Source organism: Amblyomma americanum, chromosome 11 (assembly GCF_052857255.1).
Source record: "Amblyomma americanum isolate KBUSLIRL-KWMA chromosome 11, ASM5285725v1, whole genome shotgun sequence".
Taxonomy (NCBI): Eukaryota; Metazoa; Arthropoda; class Arachnida; order Ixodida; family Ixodidae; genus Amblyomma; species Amblyomma americanum.
The window spans coordinates 79,860,410-79,870,776 of NC_135507.1; the positions used below are offsets into that span (position 1 = coordinate 79,860,410).

The 10,367-nt window shown below is 43.9% G+C and overlaps 1 long non-coding RNA gene across 1 annotated transcript; it reads left to right on the plus strand.

The window, feature by feature from the left end:
* The first annotated feature begins 1,431 nt into the window (after nt 1-1,431).
* Nucleotides 1,432-9,012, plus strand: LOC144111343 (uncharacterized). Its single transcript, XR_013310029.1, has 4 exons — nt 1,432-1,726; nt 2,261-2,336; nt 4,394-4,523; nt 8,943-9,012. It is a non-coding gene; the product is annotated as an uncharacterized LOC144111343 (long non-coding RNA).
* Nucleotides 9,013-10,367: the final 1,355 nt, after the last annotated feature.

Sequence of the window (10,367 nt, forward strand, 5' to 3'; positions counted from 1 at the left end):
CTCTTGCTTGTTAAACTACACGCGATCAGGATGCGGCGAGTGCTAGCCGCTGTTGCATATTAGCTAAAGTGAGACGCAAGTATCGACGTAATTTCGTAACGCAGTTGATATCAAAGCAATCCGCTGGTACTGGTCACCGATAAAGCTCCTAAGTTTCAAGATCTCCGGTGAGCATGCCAGTGTCGCGAAAATTAATCCATCGCAGCTACTCTCCATCGTGCCAATTGCGTTCAACTTATCCACGATAATCGCCAGCTTGAGATACGGCGCTTTTCTTCGCTGTTTATGTCGCAACTTAGTGATTTTTTCTGGCATCAAACGGAATTGCATTCTGTTAACACCGTCGTCTGCTCCGTCGTCTGCTAGGGCATCCGGGTCACTTCAGGGGATCACAGGATCGCAGCTTCTACAAACGACATGCCAGAAAAAGTAACTGAAAGCGCTTTAGTATTCTTAGATAATCTAAAAATAATTTAAAATAATTGGAGTGTCTTTGTTGTGAAGATAATATAAATATTCGTGGTTTAAAAAACAAATTTTTTTCGTCGGTTGCAATTTTTCACCGACACGAAAGCGCAGCCGTCGGCGCCATTGCAGCGCAACCGACGCGTCGTGTTTTGTATTATTTGCCTCTTTGAGGCATTGCTTGAGTACTTGTACGGCGGACACGTGTGAAGAACTCATTGAATAGGAAGGTGAGGAGGAGTGTGTTTTGGAAGCCAACGACCAGGATTTCGGGCTGTTAACATTCGCGAGTTGCAACGGGTAGGCCATGAAGAAAGACAGTGCTGCGACGTCTTGTCATCTGCAAAGGGAACGAAGACTCCTGCGCCGTTTTAATAAGCCTGGATGAATCGCATGGCCGGTGAGTCCCGCTCTGCGTTTCTTTGCTAATTATCTGTATTCACACGCGCTATTTGTATGCAGCTATATAGCGATGTGAGTGGATGCAGTCCGCCTGCGGTTGCCGCCGCAGCTATAATGCGGCGCCAAAAAAGCAGGGCCTATATCCTGCATGACAAGTGTTGTTCTCATTGTCTTTATGTGCATTTAGTACTCGCGTGCCGTGGTAAATAAAAATGGCACCAGATATCACAACAGAGTTACGCTTTCGCTTGCTAGCTCTTCGACACTCGGTGCAAAAGCATGGATTTGCACTGCATAGAATACGATGAGCGAGAAGTGCCGCGCGGCGGAGCGCTCGCGCTAGGCCAGCTGCGACCAGACACCGCACTATTTTGCTCTGGGTTAGTACTCATCGGATTAGTGCTTGTGCCTTAATATGCGTCATACTAAATTATTCTGAGACAGTGATCGCATGCGAAAGGCTAGTTCATATTAATCGCCTTGTCATTTGTAAACTTGTCTGTGCTTCCCCAGAGGAACAGGATTTGAGGCAGTGTTATGTCAAAGTTAGATCAATCATGCGTCTCCTGAGCTGTGAACGTTGATGCTTCCTCTCCTTCTGAGCACTGCGAGCTGTCGGAGATGCAACTGCACAATTATTTAGGATTTCTACCTTTTTGCTATATCCCTCGCTTTTGCGGCCCGCATTCAAGTCGTTCGCCATTGTCGATGGTTTTTTGTTACTTATTTTCGCTTTGTTATTTATTCTTGGTTGCGTGCCATCAGCTGTGGTGCCGGCGATTCTCCGAGCTCGGAACTCTTCCCAGGCACGGGATCCTACCCACAGACCTCCCTTCGCCGCACTCACGAGTGTTCTTTGGTATTTTTTTTTGTTTCTCTTGCCCTTACTTGCATTGCCAAACGACAAATTTGTGCAGCTTTTAATTGTATGCAGATTTGTTAAATGTGCTAGCAATTTTTGTATGATGCTAAGCTGTGCGTTGAGATATCAAGCTTCTTGCTTGTGAAGGCATGCTTTTTTCAATTCTCTCTTCTCATTTAACCAAGGCAGACTGGTTGCAACTTTCAATTTAACACCTAGACATTGGTACAAGGCACCATAATAGTAATTAATGAAAACCTGCACATCCTATATTCAAATTGGCGTGCAGTATTTCAGCCAGCTCATCTTTCAGTGTGGTTATAAGAGTCATTGTGACTCTTCTCAAAGAATGTATATGGGTGCATTACATAAAATCTGTCCTTGTTTTGTCATGGGCTAGCTCATTGGTTTTTTATTTACTTATATTACGTCTAAGTTTAGTTTTTAAAGCAGTAGACGATTTCCTCTCTTGTCATTCATGACATAGCTACAGCCACTGACAGCTGTTGTTCTGGATGTATTTATTTGCAGTTGCCAGCGGCCAGCATCTATTGGGCCATGCGTGCTTCCTGCCTTCGGCTGTGTCATCCCTCCTGATCCGTTCATGGTAGTTATTCTTTTTCAGTGATGCATATCTTAGCTGTCTATTTAGAAAAATATTTTCAATATAGGCTTGAAGCTAGGTTTAGAAATGCATGAAACTCTAGATGCACTTCACAGCAGTACCTCAGCTTATAATTACCGGAACTGTAGACTTGTACAAAATATAGTCGCTGATGTAGCTCTTGACGCGGCTGCTGTTAACATAAACGTGCTTTGACATTGCACACCTGTTGCCTGGTATGCATATGTGTCCTCGAAAAGGACCTATATGTTAATTTATCCTTTTAAAAACATTGTGCTCTACAATGATGGTTTACCAGTATTTCTGATACAGAGACCAACTTGTCAGTAATGTAACATGGCACGATGACACCAATCCTTGTATGGCATAGCATCCTTGCAATGCACAGGACAAGCTGCTGTCAGCACAGATTTATTGCTGGTTAATTGCCATAGCATATAATTATACTGCACAGTTTGTACCTCTACCTTCTTAAAGCTGTATACTTGAAAAAATTAAAATTAGTTGAAGGAAAATTCAAGGAAAGGTAACAGTAACTGTCTCACATTTTGGTGGACACTTGAACCGTGATATAAGGGAGGGATATAGAAGGGAAGTAATGAAGAGCTGATGCCCATGTTAGATGCCCCTCTTTAGTTAAACATACCTCGCAATTAACACATTTGGTGCAAAACAAACATGGGACTTGCACGCTCACAAGCACCCTCATGTCAGTAAAACAAAGTGCCAATGTTCCCGTACTTTAGAGCTTTGCTCTTAAAAGCGCAGCTGACTGCTGCTCAAAGTTGAGAGCAAAATTATGTCTACGTTTACTCATGTGCAGTCTGCAGTGCTGGTGCCATTTGCAATGGTGATTGACATTGAGTCGCATGATGCGCAGTCCGTTCCTGGAGTTAGTGATTTTGTCTGTCGTGTGAATGTGCTGTTAAAATTAGTGCAGAACAATGGTTCTCCAGTTTATTTTAGGTAACTGTGTCCTGTGCCACATGCTACCACCCTTTTTCCTAAAATTTACTAATCTCATTCAGCCATCTGATTGCCACCCATTCATGCATTCACCTACTCTTGGAATCCTCCCAGTGTTTTAGTGTGGTATTGCTTATATCTTCTCTGCATTGCACATGAACTGCACTTCCCCTTTTTTTTTATTTAGTCAAGATATCTCTGTTCCTGTTTCTTGCATAAGCATAGGAGATGACTCAAGTGCACCATCTGGGCTTGCGATGCAATGTGTAGGGCCCTTCGTTTTTGAGTAAAACCTGGTTTCTCCCTACTGTTGGACCAATAAAGATTCTTAAAGATCAGGTTCAACGCAATTTCTGTGCAAATGTGCCTGTATGAAAGTGTGGTTTTAAGGTGCACAATGCCAAAGAACTGCTGGAGTGTAGTGGATGTCACATAATTTTTCTGACGGATTTTTTAAAGAATTTTGGTTATTTTATTTCTCTTTTAATGTTTATTGTTTGTCGGTTGCTTGTAATTTTTGGATAAATTGAAAACTATATGTACTCACTGGTATTTCATTCCAATAATTATACCCATTATTATGAAGCTGTGTTGGAAGGTAGGTGTGCATTTAGTATGCGTGCTTTGAATTTCAGTGATTGTTTCTGCAATGCAAAATGGAGGACAGGTCTCTGCTGTGCGAGTTTTTGCAATGGAGTGAAAGTAGCTGGAGCAGCATTTGCTACTGTGTCACCCAGCCAAAAGTTCTCCCATAGACCACTGAGCTTCTGAATGCCTATGGCTTAAATCTCGAAGCTCTGGTTGCCCTTTCCGAGGTTTTCTGCATTAACGAGTGCAAGCCCAAGGGGTCAGAGCTAACAAGCATTTGAAACCACAGAGCTATACACAGTAGTACTGGGGCCGTGCAGCAAGTCAGTGTAAATTAGGTCGCGATAAACGTGGTTTACAGTAGAAAGCTAGTGTGAAAAAATAGTTGCGCTCACAGAAACCGCTGTTTTTTTCTTAGTCGGTCATTGAAACAAAGCAATGCATGTAAAATTTGATATCTCACTGATCCCTCAATTTTTTTCCAGCTAAAGACCAAGAGTTGCATGGAAGTTGTGCATGCCACCAAGTTGCGTGTGATTTTCGCCAGGGACCTGGAGCAGGCTGGGAAATTAGTGGATGGCCAGTGGTATTCACTCATTAAGGCAAGCTTTTTCTGTAAGTACAGTTTTTGGCATGGCATTGCTTAGGAACGCATGCACTAATCTGACTACTCTATGCCCGCCCATGCTTCAAGAATAATGAAGTACATGAAAAAAATTGATTGCCGAAAAAAATTGCCGCTTCTGTTATGTTTTTTCAGGAAAGTATTTGCCATTTAAAGGGCTGTGAAAACCTTAAAATTATTATGTGCTTGTTGTGGCATTTTTTTTCAAATTTCTTCCACGTCTATGTTGGCCTGACCTTGTTGCTTGTCTTCATGAGATTGGCTGCTACCTACAGTTCGCTTTTTTGTTGCTCCTTTATTGCCTGTCACAATCTTTACCTTGCATGGCCGTGTCATGCAGTTTGGGAAGTAATCTGATCTTATTTCTGCATTGGCCTGAAGTGCAAGCTTTTGCATGTGGGGCAGGTTTATGGTGTCCTTTTGTTTGCTGTAACTGCAGTTTGGTCATGAGGGTTAGAGGCTTAGTCCTTTTTTTATTTTGATGCAGTGTCATATACTTCATGCATAAAAATAATGAAGTAAGCACTATTTTTTGTAATAAATGAACATAGCTGTGGCCATTATAAGTGCACTTGACTCTAAAATGGCTGCCTTCCGGCATTCAGTATTACATCTTAAAACCAGCCGGAAGACACAAAACAGGAGAAGAGATGAGCACAAGATGAGGCTGGTCTATCAACTGAAATTTTATGGAAGGAAAGTGGAAAAAGACCTGCAAAGAGATTCAAGCACGCAAAACCCCAAAGCAGTGAGAGGGCAAAAAACAATCGAAAGGCACTGACGTACCAGTAAACCATCTAAAAAACTAATTCCTTACAGTGAAGGTTCACCGACCGTTTAGCCAGGCACTTGTTTTTAGCCTTACTGATGTAGTAAGCCTCAGCTATATCAGGACAGATTTATGACTTCCCTAAACCACTGATGTGCCGCGGAAATCAGGCGTGCAAAGAGAAAGGTCATCCTCCGATTGCATTCACGAGATTGAACGTGCAGTGTCAGGTAAGAATTCGCCTTTTTATCTGTACAGTGAAAGTGCTCTCAGCCAGGCGCACATTCAGATATCTGCTTGTCTGCCCATAGTAGTTTCAGCTACGAGGCAGTGGAATGCAAAAAACCCGTTTACTTTTGCAAGTGGTGAACATTTTTTATCTGCCACTGTGCATAGCGGGCGATTACCCGTAGTTGTATCAAGCCTAGTTTGAACGAAGAAGCAAAGGCCTCCTACCTTACTTTTAGCGGTCAAGACAACAGCAACATCATACTTTGGTGCATCTTTCTTGGGACGGTGCGAAATGGCGTGGAGGTAAGGTATAGAGACCGTCTTTTTGTGCTGCTCAACTACGTCAGCATCGTGCGAATGGTGTTTCGTTCCCTCGAGAGAGTAAAAACACACTCTGACAGGTGCGGGAGATGGGTAAGTGGGAACCCAGGTGCCATTGGCTTGGAAACCTGCTCCGAGAATGCATTCTAAACACTGTGATGGCATGACTTCCATAAAGCGGTCGTGATGCATGCGATTGCCAACCTGTCCTTCACCAGCCTCGAGTGGTTCGACTCATAGCTAAGAGGCTTCCTGATCTTGAGCTGTGCCGCCAACAGATGTGGTCGTCCGCAAAGCGCAGGTCTAAGTCAAGAAGCTACAAACGGTTATGCTTAGTGAAATTCAGACATAAAAGATAGGCTTTGACCACATGCCTAAAGATTTCTAAAACGCCTTGTGCCAACTTATCTGAGCCCTCCTTGTGAAAAAAAATTAGGTAGCTATCAACATAACGAAATGCTACTATGCCGAGGTCTTCCAAACAGGGCTTTGATGCGGTATCGGCTCTGGACAGAAGAATGTCGCGGAGGAACAGTGCAACCTGGGACCCTCTGCATATGCCTGATTTCTGATGTAAATACCGCCTTGCCAACTCACAAAAGTGGAGTTCTGTGGAGTTCTAGTTTCTTGTGGACAGCAACCTAGGCAGGTGCTCTGCAGTGAGCATTGACATGGAGGGCCTGCACTATTCATTGTCACATGATAGACCTCTCAGGCATGTGCAAACTGCATCAGGGTGAACACTGAACATGCTTTTACAGATGATTGCGTGATTTAGGTTGCTGGCTTCGTGGGGCTGTTGTCCTTTTACTGCAAATCCGCATTTGTCAGTTGGCAGGGCGGTATTTACACGCAGGTCGTACCTTTGCTCAGCAACATTTTTTGTCTAAAGTCGATAAGGCATTAGAGCCCTGTTTGGAAGACCTTGGCATAGTAGCATTTCGTTATGTTCATGACTATCTAATTTTTCTGGACATAGAAGGCTCAGATAAGTTGGTACAAGATGTTTTAGGAGTCTCTAAGGCATGTGGTCAAGGCCTGTCTTTTACATCAGAATTGTCTAAGCAGAACCGTTAGCAGTTTCTTGATGCAGACCTGCGCTTTGTGGACGAATATGTTTGTCAGGGCTACAGCTAAAGATCGGGGAAGGCTCTTTTTAGCTACGAGTCAGACCACTCGTTGCTGGGGAAGGATGGTGAAGAGGTGTATTTGTCGCTGGTTAAGGTCAGTAAAGATGGAAACACTTGATGGGTGTGTAATCGTGTGCATGACATCAGCTTTACATAGGTCATGCCATCACTGCTGAGGACGCATTCTTGTAGCAGGTTTCCAAGCAGCTGGGTTCCCACTTGGCCATCTCAACAACCTGTCATAGTATGTTTTCACTTGCTCGAGGGTAAGGAACACATACTCCGATGATGCTGATACACCTTACCTCCACAATATTTCACAGTGTCAAGAAAGTCGCGGGAAAGCCTAATGCTGCTGTTGTCTTAACAGCGAAGTGCAAGACAGGCCTTTGCGCCGCCATTAAAAAGGCTTGATAAAACTGGGTACTTGTCCACAAAGGACAGTGTCACAAAAAAAGGTTCACCACTTGCAAAAGTAATGGAGTTTATTGCGTTCCACTGCCTTATGGCTGCAACTAATATGGGCAGACAGGCAGATATCTGAATTTGCACCTGACTGAGCACATTCACTCTATAGGGGGAAGGCAAATTCTAATCTGGCACTGCATGCTCAATCTTGTGAATACAAATCTGAGGATGACCTGTCTCTTTGCACGCCTAATTTCCACGACACATCATTGGTTTATGGAAGGGATAAATCTGCCGGTAGATAGTTGAGGCTTACTACATCGGTAAGGCTAAGGACACGTGTGGCTAAGCCGTCGGTAAACCTTCACCGTAAGAAATTTGCTTTTTTAGATGATTGATTAGTATGCCAGTGACCTTTGATTGCACTTTGCCCTTTCACTGCTTTGGGTTATTGTGCGCCCGTATCTTTTCGCGGGTCTTCTTTTGCGGCTTTCCTTCAATGATGCCGCCGCGGTGGCTCCGTGGTTATGACGCTCGGCTGCGGTCCCAAAAGACGCAGGTTCGATCCTGGCCGCGCCAGTCAAATTTCAATGGAGGCCCGTGTACTGTGCGTTGTAAGTGCACGCTAAAGAACGCCAGGTGGTCAAAATTTCTGCAGCCCTCCACTACGGCGTCCCTCATAGCCTGAGTCGCTTTGGGACGTTAAACGCTCACAAATCAAATCAAATAATCAAAATCTTCAATTAAATTTTTGTTAGTCCCGCCTCTTGAGCTCATGTCTTCTTGTGTGTTCTGTCTTCTGGCTTGTTTTAAGGTGAGTCAGTACCAACTCGGCCAGTCATAAGCCTTGTTCAGTATTACAACATTTTGAATAAAGTGAGAAGTTTACTGGGCTATGTTGCCGGGGATCGTGTCCGCAGCAGTTGTGGGCAACTCAGAAGAGATAGCGTCATACGATTGGTTGTATAATTGGCAGAGGATGATGTGAGGATGCTGCTCGAAAAAAAATTTCATAATCGGATAATTATTTACAGCCAAAAGTGTCCAAAAAGTGGCTGGGCCAGAGAAAAAGTGCTGTGAAATTTGAAAACGCTGAAAGTAGGGGGACCTACAGCTACAGCGTAGTGCCAAGTTTGAAAAACTGGAAGTATGGAGAAAGCCAAAGCATGGCGCCAAGTTTGAAAACTCGAAATGAGCAATCACATGACCAGTGATAAGTGTCCTATACTTAACCAGGAGATAGGAAAAAGAATGATAAATTAGAGGCAATTAGGTAATTATTGAGAAGCAAAAGGCAATGAATGGGTGGTTAGACTGGGTGAGTATTCAGTGAGTGGGCAGGAACGATCCATGCAGGAAAATTTGAAAACTTGAAATCGTTGCTTGGATGAAATGAGGGTAAAGTAAGAGTTAGTTGATAACCAATCAAGTCAACGAGAAAACAACCATGGCGCCAAATTTGAAAGGCGACCAGTGTCGAGGAGGCGTCAACGCTTTCACATTTTTTTGGGCAGGTAGCAGCGGTGATCTCTATTTTTTCTTTTTTTCAGCCAAGACAAAAACCATTTATCTTGGCTCATGGGCGATGTATCTAGGAACCTGTGGCCAGGACAACGCTGGACAGCATGCATCAGCAAGCTCGAAAAAAAAAGCACTAAACAGTAAATAAATATTGATCATTTTTATTTCATTTCTAGTGGTTTTGTGACCAAATTACTCTGGAATGCACAAAGCTTGTGTTAATTGGCAGGCGACCATTAACAAGCTGTGCATTTTTGTGCATTGCCTCCTCCAGAACACAAATCCTGTGTTAATTGAAAGGTGACACAGTAACGACTGTTACACAGTGTACGAGCACTACACAAGACACACTACAGAAGACAAGCCAACTACAGAAGACAAGGCAGACTACAGAAGTCAAGACAGACTACAAAAGAGAGAACAAACTACAGAAGACAGACTATAAAAGACAAGACAGACTACAGAAGACAGGACAGACTACAAAAAACAAGACAGACTACAGAAGACAAGACAGACTACACAAGTCATGCCCAAAATACGGCAAGACTACAGAAATTTTCTGTCTTTGAATCCTGTAGAGTGTTTTGACTGGGAAACCTAAAATTCCGTTAACTTTGGAGTTATACTGTGTGACAACTAGTTACTAAATGATTTGTTTCCCCTTTCAAAGAACAGTACTGTGTTCTGGCAACATTTCTGGACGCCCTAATCACAGTTTTTTGAGGGAGTCTCTTTTCATGAACATGTGTTTGTTTTTTTTTCATTAGTTTTTAACACGATAGCGTTAAAGGCCCCATTTCACAGAAAATCTTGCGTCGGCTTTGTCGGCGTTGGGGGCGAAAAATAACGGGCATGGTACGGGTAGGTGGTCCTCAGAGAGCAACCTTGGAGGCAGATGGGCCGCCTAGGTCACGTGACCTGGCGGCGTCATAACACTCAATCCGCGGGGTAGTGAGAAAACTGCTCACTGTGGTAGATGGAAGTTAAATTAATGATTGGTCGCTCGGGAAGAGCACCCTAGGTCTCACAAGCCCCATACCGCTGGGAGCACCTGCCATCGCGGTGGTGTTGCGCATCGCTTAACCGCTCCACCACTGAGCCTGGAGGAATATGAGGAGCTGCCAGGGATTGACGAATATAGAGAACGGCCTCCTGCATATATGAGTATTACCCCATTACGATATCGCGTCACACCCTTAAGGCGGAGCTTATGTAAGTGCCTCCTCCGCTTTCGCTGTGTGCACCTTGTCTTCGTAGCAGCGGCGACCCGGCACAAAAGGAAGTCCGACTTCGATTCCGGCAAAGGTGCGCCCGCTATGCATTGTCTGCAACATGCTGCTGTTCGCTGAGCGTTTATTCTGGTACGCCGTGGGTGCAGCCGCTTCAAAACCACATTAGTAGCAAAAAAAACTTTTCTTTGTTGAAAAACTTTTGCAGCACTGCGAGATTAGTGT